Source organism: Protopterus annectens, chromosome 9.part0 (assembly GCF_019279795.1).
Source record: "Protopterus annectens isolate FY-2018-M chromosome 9.part0, PAN1.0, whole genome shotgun sequence".
In the NCBI taxonomy this organism is placed as follows: Eukaryota; Metazoa; Chordata; order Ceratodontiformes; family Protopteridae; genus Protopterus; species Protopterus annectens.
The window spans coordinates 314,929,534-314,942,033 of record NC_056743.1 but is presented as its reverse complement, the minus strand read 5'-3'; the positions used below and the strand labels follow the sequence as shown (position 1 = coordinate 314,942,033).

Below are 12,500 nucleotides of genomic sequence, written 5' to 3'. Positions count from 1 at the left end.
AAACATAAAATATCAACTTGGGGACCAATGCCTCTACTCTCTAACAAGAGTAGTTGCTGAGTTCCAAGTAAGGAGATCTAGTCCATAATGTGTGCTGGGTTACAGAAAGGCAACAGGAAGTCAGACAGATGGTAATGAAATGATGTTGCTTCTGTAAGACTGGATCATAAGGCAAGTAGGATGGCAAAAAGGAGCTAATAGGTTCATAGGTACTAACTAGGCTATTAAACTGTAAGGATCTTAAAAAGTCTCGTCTTACATTGCCATAGTAGTTTTAGCCCTTATATTTTGCATTCAAATAACTCAAGAGATAGACCAAACAAGGATATCTTGGGATGTTTTCATGTTTCCCCTGTCCATAAAGGACAGGGGTCCTAAACTGGGGATGAATTTGTGGTTACCCATCCATTCATACAAACTACATTTGGATATAGTAAGAGAAGCATTTTGTTTTATGTGGGGTGGAAGATGGTTCCACAGAAGCAGTATTATCTCCGATACAAACTTATCGACATTTGTTATTTAATTTTCAGAAGAGATTAAGATCCCTTGAGTGGGTGTTTATGATACAGTTGGCCTTATGACTATCTAATATGCCTGACAGAAAAGCATCTGTTTAAGCTGTATATATAAAGTAGGTGTCACCTCTCATTAACCCGTGTGATAATGAGAAAAGGGACAAGACTTTGAGATGGTCCGTATAGCACTGTGGTCATTTCAGTTGGAACAGGTGTTTGGCGTGGTACCTCAAAGGAATGTTCTACTCAATGGTCAGCCTAAGGAGTGCAGAGTACAGTGAAACAATTACATCCCTGAACCTGATCTGGATGCAATACCTTTAGACTTAAGCTGTGCAATGATAAAGGACTTCCTTACAGTATAAGATACATGGTGATCAAAGGTCAGTTCATTGTTGACTTAGGTTCCCAGATCCGTAACTATGGATCAATGTTCAGGGGTATATTGTCAATGTGATACTTACAATGGGAGTCAAGCTTGCAAAAGTATACACATACACTTCTTGGCATTTAGTTTTAGCCCATGGTTTTGACAAAAACTATTTGTTTGGGATAGGCCTTCTTGGAAGATCTTGGTGTCCTCTGAGAAGTTTATTATAGGTCCAAGTTTGCAGTCCTATGCAACATCAGTTAGCCATAAATTCTAAACATTAGCTTTGATCTGGTTGAGTAGCCCAAGGACTGAACCCTGGTGTACATTACTATTGAAAAGTCTTTTAGAGGAGGTATAGCCACCCATTTTAACTTCCTTGTTTCCATTTGTGGGTCAATTTGTGATCCAATGAGTTACATAAGGATTGGCATTTAGCTGGGAGAGCTTCAGCTATGATATCAGAGTCTGGGATGGTGTTAAACACATTTGCAAAATCTAAATGTGTGATATCACTGTTTGCCCTATTACTTCAATAACTTTTTTTGAAGAAGACAACCAGATTATGCAAGCAGTACCTGCCCTTGATGAATCCGAATTGGGCTGGGTCAAGATTATGTAGGTTACCTGTATCCTTCTACATTAATTCCACAGTGACCCTTTCCATAGCTTTACAGTAAAGAACTGGCAGGCTTATGAGCCTATAATTACCTGTTTACACTGAAGCCCTATTGTGTAAGGGAATGACTGCTGCTGTCCTCCATTCATCTGGCATGAAGCTTTTTTTGAGGCAGGTATTGTATAGCTTCTTTAGGCAGACCAGTAGGCAGCCTGCTATGTTATCTGGCCCTATAGATGTAGTATTCTTGGCCTTCATTAGTACCTTGAGAACTTGTTCTTGGGAGATTTGAGTGAGGGGTGCATGCATGAGTATGTCATCTGAGAATATTTGAGGGGAGATAAGGGGGGTTGAAATTTGAGCTAAATATGTCTGCTAGAAGACTGGCTATGCTCTCTGGATCTGAGTATGTGATATTTATTATCTCTGCACAGTGCTGGACATTGTTTCTGACATTTTGTAACATAATTAATGAAGACTTTGGAGTTCTCCTTCATTTGAGTAATAGTGAGCCAAGAGCAAAAGACAGACTGGATAAGGTAAGTGGTATGGTAGAAGGGACTAAAAAGTGGGCCAAGAGTCCGAGTTGTGAATGTTGTTTCTACTTCAGTACACAAACAATTTATCACCAGCAATGTAGAATACGAGACTGGCAGGCTACATGTTCAGACTACTTTATCCACTAGGTTTGCAATAAGCTGGCATGACAAGAGTACATATTTGCAGGACCATGGAGGAGGCAATGTTTGGAATGTATGGAAGGGGTCAGGTCAGTGGTGGAATTAGGAGATCAAAGTGGCTCAAGGAATATGCAGCACCAGCTAAGTAGGGGTGGATAATGGAGGTATGTGGCACTGGAGGTGCAGAAGTCTGTATAAGTGAACCCTCAGTTGACATTATCTCAGGAATATGCCTCAGGCATCTGTTTGCATCCAGGAAGTTTTTGCAAGGGACAGTAAACACTGTGTTGGGGGATAAATAACTATCTGGGGATTAACAGACTGAAATCCACTGAAGGACCCTGCTGAATGGAGCCAGTTAGAGGGGAGCCACGTGGAAGCGGCAGTGAAAATTAGGAGAGGTTGGCATAATGATGCCATGAGAAGGAGGATGGCAAGAAGCCAAGAGTGACTGGATGAGATAAGTAGAGAGAAGAGATCTGGAGATGTAACACTGAATCAACTGTATGATCAAAATAAGCCAATCAAAATCAGCAAGGAAAATTAGCATGCACGCAAAAGTAATAAAAACACTAAAGTGATATTGTAGGTGTATGTTTATACAATAGCACATACATTTATAGTTAGTATTCCAAAGATTTTAGTCTGAAGACTGGCAATATGGAAACATTGTCATTGTTTCTTGGAAATTTTGTGGCATTAAGTCTAAGTTGCCACAGCAGCTCTTCTCATTCATGTCTGCTTTTCCAGGGGGCTCCTCTTTCAGAGATATTCATTTTGCTAAAGACAAAACACAAACATCTTATAGTTTAGGCAAACAAGAGAATGCTTAAATAGTGCACTGTTTACATTCTCCTCCTTAATGTCTGTAACATGCTCATAAATGTTACTTGCTGATTTTGACTAGCTAATGTTGATCACATAAATGATTCTTAGTTTTTAAAGTAAGATTGAGAATGTTGTTAACAGCTTTGATAGAGTCCATTTGTTGTCAGGGCCTGAAAGCACTCAGTTGTTTTTGGAATAAAGCACATTTTCTTATGAAGACAAGTAAAGCAGTTCCTTTGGTTATAAAGGGCTGATGATCAAACAGCAGGGGCAAAGAGATTCTCCCCCAAAAAAAGAGAGAGATAAAGCCAGTGGCTGGAGATGTTGGGAAGAGGATGTGGGAAATTTATATGTTTGGTGGTCCAGAGGGACAGAGAAGGAAGTAAAGGAAAAAAAGGTGCAAATGATGGGGTGCTGTGTGCCTTTGGGCCAGAGGTTGCGAAACATGGACTAAAAGAGATGAAGGAGATGTTAATGGCTAAATAGATCAAAAGGGAGACCGTGAGGAGTTGGAGGTGTGAAGACATCAGTAAAGTTATTAGACAAGACTCAATAGGATGGATTGAAGTGATAAGGGAGGATAGGGAGGTTAAAGGTTTAAAAGCTATGGAAGAACACTGGAGGGGATAAGGGGATGAAGGCAGCAGAGAATTGACAGAAGCTAGGATAACGGTCAAGGCAGTGATTTGAGACCCGCAGGGAGAAACAGGGATTCAGGATGACAAAGATTTATGTAAAGGGAGTAAATTAGGTCATGGATGGAGCTTAAGGGTTGGTTATGTGGATGAACATGTTTAGACAACTTAATCACTATGCCACTATAATGGCTTTATGGAGAATGGAAATTCAAATCTAGAGAATATGCAGTGTAGGTGCAAATGTCTGAACCTGCAGTTCCTCTCGCACTGATCAGGATTACTATTGCAACAACACATCATCAGTAGGGTAAAATTAACTTGTCTCATGACTGTCTAATCCCAGCTCGCATTCGCTGTTAGTGGGTGAACAATCCAATGCTTGGTGAATTCTGCTTCACAATGACAGGAAGAGCAGACATCGAAGGATCAAAAAGCTATATCGCTATGAATGCTTGGCCACCACCAGCCAGTTATCCCTGTGGTAACTTTTCTGACACCTCCTGCATAAAACCCCAAAAGCCAGGAGGACCGTGAGGCCTCACTTTCACGGTCTGTATTCACACTGAAAATCAAGATCAAGCGAGCTCCTGTCCTTCTGCTCCAAGGGAGCTCGCCTCAGGACACCTGCGTTACTCTTTGACAGATGCACCACCCCAGTCAAACTCCCCACCTGACACTGTCCCCGGACCGGGTCATGCCAGGGCACTTAGAGCCAGAAGTGAAAGCCCCTGTGGGGGTCACCCCCCCATCTCACCAAGTAAGTGAAAAAATGATAAGATGTTTCAACTGTTATGGTATCAAAATCAAGGGGTATAAGCAATGTTATTAAATGATACATGTGTATAAAATGCAATAATGCTGATTTAGAGAAAAATAATGAAGTGTGATATTACCAATATTCTTAATATCATGCTATAAAAGTCTTACCACCTTCACTATAAAGGTTTTATCACTCAAATGTTAGAGATACATTTTTCTTCTGTGTTCATTAAGCATTTTACATACTCAGTTTCATTTTTTTTCATGGTGCCCTTGCTCAGTTCTATAACTGCCTTAAATGGACCTGTTAGTGATCAGGTAGGAAATATGCTGAAGTAGTAAAACTCACTGGTTTATGTCAGTATCACAATGCAGGTGTCCTTTATCTCCAAAGTACTGAATCTCAATCATGAATGGGAGTAACCTACACTATCGCATCCTGCTTTAGTCTTAAAACAGGGAAGTTGATGGTTTTCTGTAGTCAGCTTCTCAGTGATGTGTTGCACATGATTTCTATTTTGAAGGAGACCAAGAAAAGTGAGGAAAATTATTTGTTTTCTATGGTTTCAATCTTCTTCAGAGCTGTGCAACCTAGGTAAATACAGAAACTGGACGTATGGGGACATCCCCTACATACGGGGAGCAGGGGTCTTGGCCTTGTACAGAAATAATTGCTTCTGTGATGTTTGAATTGTCACGGTTTTGAATGTGTGACTTCCCAAGGGTTTAGACTGTTTTTCTAATGACATGAAGTTTGTCCTGCTAAACCCTATACGTGGGCTACACAAACATCTGAACTATTGACTGGTCCGTAGATCTGGTGATATTGTATTACATATACATATGTCGGGTCGTTTAGAGCGGTGGATTAAAGCTCTGAGTTTATTAGCTTCTTCTCTTGGTGCTGGTTTGAATTCCCTTAGGCTTCATTTTCACAATCTAGGACATTAAAGCTTGTGACTTAACACAGTGCTCCTGAGTTGTCCTTAAGAGCCATTTGTGCCTAAGGATTTGCTAGTAAACAAAATAATAAAAATAAACATATAAAAATATTTCTTGATAGTGCAATACCTAAAAACAACATGTCTGCATACTTTTCATAACCTACACTGTCATTCCAGCTTATAAAGAGAATAACACACTCCTAGGTGTACTGTGTCTTTGGATATTATCAGACCTCATACTTCAAGGTCCTCGTGTGTCATAGTACAATAAGGACAGCAATCACTGCTGTGCATCATTTTATAACGATACAGTCATAATGCAAATCCAAGTGATACAACTGGCTTATGAGCCAAAGACACACATTGCATAGTAAGACTGGTATTTAAGCCACAGACAGTCATGACATTACGTACCAAGACTGATCTTTAAGCCACAGACAGACATGACATTACATAGTAAGACTTGTCTTTAAGCCCCAGACAGTCATGACATTACAAGGTAACACTGATCTTTAAGCTGCAAACAGACATGACATTACATAGTAACACTAGTCTTAAGTCACAGACAGACTCAAGACATAACATAGTAACACTGGTCCTTAAGCCACAGACAGATAGACATGGCATTCCATAGTAACACTGATCTTTAAGCCAGAGACCGTCATGACATTACATAGTAATATGAGTTTTTAAGCCACAGGCAGACATGGCATTACATAGTAACAATGGTATTTAAGTCACATACAGACAAGCAGACATGGCATTACATAGTATCACTGTTTTTTAAACCACAGACAGACATGACATTACAAGTAACATTGATCTTTAAGTCACAGACAAACATGACATTACATAACAACACTGGTCTTCACCCCACAGACAGACATGGAATTACATAACAACACTGTTCTTTAAGCCACAGACAGGCAGACACGTCATTACTTAGTTAAACTAGTCTAAGCCACATTCAGACATGGAATTACATAGTAACACTGGCCTTTACGGATGGTAGAAACTACTGACACTACTGGAACCAAACAGGACTGCTACTAACAGTCAGAAATTAAGTGTCGCAATGAGGAAACGTAGCTGAAAACTTTAACAAATATTCATTATTAAAGTTTTCAACTGCATTCCCTCATTGTGGCTCACTTCATTTCTGTTAGCAGCAGTGCTGTTCGGTTCCAGTGATTTTACCATCCTCTTGGGTGTTTTTGGAGTTTTATTTGGTTCCAGTTTGTGTTTACTGGCCTTTAAGCCACAGACATGACATTTCATAGTAACGCTGGTCTATAAGCCACAGACAGATGTGATTTTACATAGCAACACTGATCTTTAAGATACATACAGATATGACATTCCACAGTAGAACTAACTGATCTTTAAGCCACAGAGTCATGCCATTACATAGTAACACTGATCTTTAAACCCAAATAGTCATGACATTACATAGTAACAGTGGTCGTTTAGCCACAGAGACATGGCATTACATAACAATACTGGTCTTTAAATCAGACAGTCAGCAGAAAAATATCAGTATAAATATTCCATTTTTTGATGATAAAACATGCCTGGCAAAGCACTTGATTTTACCTTGGTCTTCAGTCTACCTCAAGAATGGCAATGCTACACTGTGAAAAAGCATTTATTAGATTTATTCATGTTTTTGTACAATAGAAGCATAAAGTGTGAATGGCATGGCCTTTTGTTTTAATTTTCTCTTTTAGAAAAAAAAAACTATGATAGGGATCAGCCCTTACAGCAGATTAAATGGCCATTGCACCAGTACTGTGCAATACTAACTACTGCAGAAAGGAAGTACATTATAAAAAAAAAGAATACAGATGAAACTACAGACTTGTTACATTCATGTTTCATTGTTTAATCAGGATATAAATTGCTGGGATTGTTTACCTCCCTTTCAAATGCCATTCTATCAAGCTAACAAGACATGCACTTTATTTTGTTTGTCTAATCAAGAAATGCATACTGTAAAAATATGCTGACATTACAGCACTGGGCACGGCCAGCTTACATCAGATTGGAGACCCCATTTCTTCTAACTTCTTGAGGCCCAGTTTAATAAAATTAGCACATGCAAAGTGTATGTACTGCCTCACAGCTGTCTGCGTACTATATATTCAGGCAATGAATACTGTATCAGTGTTTTTTGTTTTCTGGTTCTAAATACATTTAAGGCCATTCTAAGTGAAATTCCATTTCTGATGTAAGGCTTTCATCACTGAAAATGTGTATATAAATGAACTGTATCTGTTGCTATGGAGAACAAGATGTTAATGTAACATAAGGTAGTGTAATAAGACCGTAGACAAACATGCAAAGAAGTTTTTTTTTTTTTTTTTTTTACTTACACACTTGTTCGACAGGGCTAAAAGATGGGGACTTTGTATGTAGCCTTTGGCAAAGTAGCCCTCCAAATGTTTTTCAGGATTCCTGAGGTATCATGTTAATGCTGCTTGGAAACAGACCTAGTATGTGGCTGACTTAATTCACTTGCTGAACTGTTAACCCGATTGGCTGAAACAAGTTATTTACTGTGGCAAATCAGAAGAGTACAAATGTTCAATTGTAGGTCATTATGTTCTGTATAGCTTTCAGTTCATCCCTGCCACCTCCTCCATGATGCAATGCTCTCCCAGATGCTCTAGCTTGGCCTTCCAAGCAGATGCAGTGCCCCCCTCATATTTTGGAAGCAGTTGCTCCACACAAAGCCTCACTTTTTATCCATTTTCTTTGCTCAGGTTTCCTACTGATTGTCCCTGTGCTTACTTCTCAATGGTGATATAACTCCATATTTTACAAGTTTAAACTTTCACTCAAGCAAGTTACTGCAAGTATCACCCCCTGCAATTATGAGCATTTCACTCAGGTAGAACTTGCTTGTATCTTCAGGGTACCATATACTGCCGGGATTTTCTTGGCTGCTTCTTTGTCCCAGTACCTCCAAAATATGTAAAGATCAGTGAAATGTATACAAGAACATATACGCTATCCTAAACTTGAGATGAGATGGACATCATCTCTACACGAACAAGCTACTACAATCGTAACTGTAGTCAGCTAGGTGACTTATACATAGACTATTGTGCCATTCACACTAAGGAGAAAATAGACAGAAGCTGGTGCTCTCTCTCATTATGTTGGCTTACAAGGACCACAGCAGACCTCCAATGGCAACTTCTCATCTTTCATGTATTGTCATCACTGCACAGAAACAGTATTTCTTTCAAGGATGGATTCACAACAATTTATTTATCTGGTAAGCTTTTGTTCAATTTCTCCAATTTGATTATTTTTTTTTAATATCATAACAGCAATGGAACTCAATTCTAAGTCAGGACATCATTAAAGTTCACAAAACTGTTTTGCTTCAGTCTACAACGCTTGCCAAAAGTGCTCTCCTCAGAACCAGCAATCTATCCAGAACTGTCTCTTTCTGTAGTTCGTATGGAGTTACCTGCATTGGTAGCAAATTTAGGCATGCACATGACTTTTCTATTAGTCATGTTGTTCCTACTACCACTAGAAGTTTTTGACCGTTATTCCATATTATTTTAATTTCTGCTTGTATGTCTTCATATTTATATACTTATGTCTTTCTCAGTTTAAGACACTGCAACCACTGGGTGAAGCAATTTCAATAATCAGTGGTTTATCCGATGATGTGGGTTTGAGAATGTGCTTTAATGTTGAAGGATCGCATTGAATGGAGAAGTAGTGAACATACAAACAAGGCTCTCCTTTCACAGACTGCATTTTGGTGAGGGTGCTCATGTGACCGGGATCTCTCATGCAGGCTAGATATTCTTTTTTCACTGCTACTCAGAGTTTCTTGAAGGTGGGCGAGTGTTTTGCTTCATGGCATGCCTTGCTTGCATTACACAGAGAAAACTCACCAATTTTCACCAACATCTGTCCATGATGAAGTGTCTTAGTCTGCTTAGTACTTATTACAAGTTGACCCTACATATCACCTAAGAGAAGCAGAGGGTGTATGTTAGTAGCCATAGCCTAATAATTAAGGTGGAATACCAACAGAGATCTCCAACCTTAGTTTGGGTGGTCTTAAACTTATGACAATGGAGTAATACTCAGTTCAGCTGTGTAGGAATGCAGACAAAGGATTATCCAACTAAAATACTGTATTGGACTGATCTGATTTCTAAGTGATCTTTACCTCATTTGCAGCCCTTAATCACATCCTTTAGATAACCCCATCTCCACTGGCAAGTTATACTGACCCAGTCATCCACCCCTGCCCAGCAACAGACCATGTGCTTTGCATCACACTTTTATATCTCAGATGTTCACTTTTGTTTTTCTATAGCATGCCTTAAAACTCATGTTCCAAATAGAAATGCCTCTAATGAAATATATGCTCAGAATTTAAAGCAGCAAGGTGAAATAACTAAGTATCTAGTTTTACCATGCCTAACTATAGAATATCTAGAAGCTTTTCATACTTTACTTTACATGAAAACATGACAGAAGCATTTTATGCATCTTTCTCCTCAAAGATCAGTAGCAACTTGCATTTGAAGCAGAGCAAACATTAAAATTAATCATGATTCTTAGCATACCCATACACTTAAAACCTTTAAATGGTGTCTTGTATCAAATTGATTTTGTCTCAGTTCTGCTTTCAGACAGAAATACACAAGAAATAAAAAAAAAAAGAAACAGAAGAACTTTCCATTCTTTAGATGAGACATTAAACTGAGGTCCCATCTGCCTGAATTGACAACAGCTCAGATGGATCTGAAAGATCCCAAAAGACTTATCAAAAAAGTTGGGAAATTTCCCCACCGGCTTTCCAGACTTCCCACAGTTAATATATATATTACCTTGGGTCTCCACTGGAAAGAGGTCAATGGACTAGTGAGACCAGCTTGGTCAACAAGGCGCACGCACATGCACACACACACACACACACACACACACACACACACACACACACACACATATGTGCGTGTGTGTGTATGTATGTATGTATGTATGCATGCAGTTTTACTTCATAATCTCGAATTGCAGAAATCTCAAATTTCAGCATTTCAAGACCATGAAGCTGCAAAATGCCGAAAGTGCATAAGAGATAATTCAATTATCTCGAATCCGCGCTTATGCAATTCTGGTACATTACGTGAAGTGTTTGCTGATATGGTGTCTGGTATTGAAAGTGAGTGAGTGCGTGTGTGCATGCGTGCATGTGTGTGTGTGTGCATTTTTGTACGTTGTATGTATTGATAAGGGTAGGGAGGTGTAAGTATGAGTGCGAGTGTTGGATTTGTTGGCATTTGTGTATCTGTGTGTGTGAAAGCGAGTGTAGAATGCCGTGGTGCGATTGTCTTTTTTTTTCCGTTATGTGCGATCTCTGAGTTGGTATATACAAGTAAGGGGGTGTGGGGGGGGTGCAGCCCACCACATGGGGGTGCAGGGTGGCTTGCCCCCCCTGCTTACATGTAGTGTAGGGTTGTGTGGTTTGTGTGCTGTGGGTAGAATGGTGTGTGTGTTATGTGGTGTATGTATGTTTGTGAGTGTGGGTTTCGGGATTGTGAATGGTTCGGCTTTATAGTTTCGAGATACTGAAATTCGAGATTTCAATATTTCAAGATTATGAAGTGGAACCATACATACTCATATGTAAACAAACTATTTGTATTCTGGACTTAAAGTTAGCTTCACACAAAAGAAAATCCCTCAGTTGCACCATGTTTTATATTTGTATTTCTGCCATTGATGGTATCCCCGTATCTTGAGGGTCACTCATTGCCCTTTTTTACATTTTGTTTTCCTTGTTTCTGTGAAAGAAACTTGCTGAAAATCCTAAAATATCTTGTTACCATTAAACCTTAGATCTACTATCCCAAAATTAATATCTATGAAGATCTTTTAACAAAGATTACTCATATAAAATACCTTTAGTTTAGATATCTTTTAATTTACTATAGTATCATATTTCACATTGCAGTCACCTATACCCATTTTCAAGCATATGCAATTTATTTTAACTACTTAATTTGAAAACTCTCAGATATATATATTGAAAGAGAAAGGGCATGCAGTTTCACAATTAGCAATGGTATGCAGATAAAAGAATTAAATGAAATAAAATATTCTGTCTGTGGCAAAAACAAATGTCTTGCGGAATGAAATGTTTTTTTTCTCTTCCATTGTAAAGGTCTACACTAAGGAATAATGTTAAACAAAAATTCAAAACTAGTGACAACCAAAGAAAAGACAATGCCCCTGGAGGACCTCACTAAATTCTTAGTTTTGTAGGATGGATATTAATGAAAGCAGGCAAATGCTCACAGCGTTGTGTGTGTGTGGAGAAGTTAAAATGTGAAGCTCATATAACACTTTTGTAAATGCAAGAACAAAGCTTAATTTAATGAGGGAAACAACGCAGTCTAAAAAACACATATGAAATCTGTTATGGGTTGTTGGTAAACAGGTAACAATACAGACCAGTATTTATAAATTGTTTCATCAAAATGATGACTTGTACAAATTCACATCAGTAGAGCTACATGATTTAAAATGCATCTGTAGACCATTACAGCATTTTATACCACATGAAAACATTAGAAATGCAGAAACACACAAAATCTTACCAAAGATAAAAGTCTACAAGGAAAAAAATTGCTCCTGATAATTGTTATTCTCTTAACACATCAGTATGAGGCCATTATAAAACTTGTGGCTGCCCACACACACCATGTGTTGTAAAGTGTTTTCATATTTATATAATTTTTCCCTTGGCAGTATATAGTGATGCTGAAAAATGTAGTTGTGAGGTTATGTGCAGATGGTCGTTTTTCTGAACTGTATACTTTTATGAGAGAAAGACAGCATTTTTTCACGCTTCAGGATTTATTAGATGCTGGAGTGATATCATAGGACTATACAACATCTCACTGCTTGCTTGTTTTCTTAAGGCCACACCTTAGATAATTCTGTATTCACTATATTCTTCCACATTTTTCTGTCAGAAAAGCATATCTTTACATTTTGCCTTCAGAATATTTAGGATTTTTAAAAACAAAGTCTTAAGTATATTGACTTATAGATGCAGACAAGAGAACAGGTAATGCAAATTATTATTTGTAGCTACAACATATCT

General features: G+C 38.5%; 1 protein-coding gene across 1 annotated transcript in view; it reads right to left on the bottom strand.

Annotated features, from left to right (window-relative positions):
• LOC122811212 (transmembrane protein 178B-like) overlaps positions 1–12,500 on the bottom strand; it is a 561,592-nt gene that overhangs the window by 541,669 nt on the left and 7,423 nt on the right. The window lies entirely within an intron of this gene.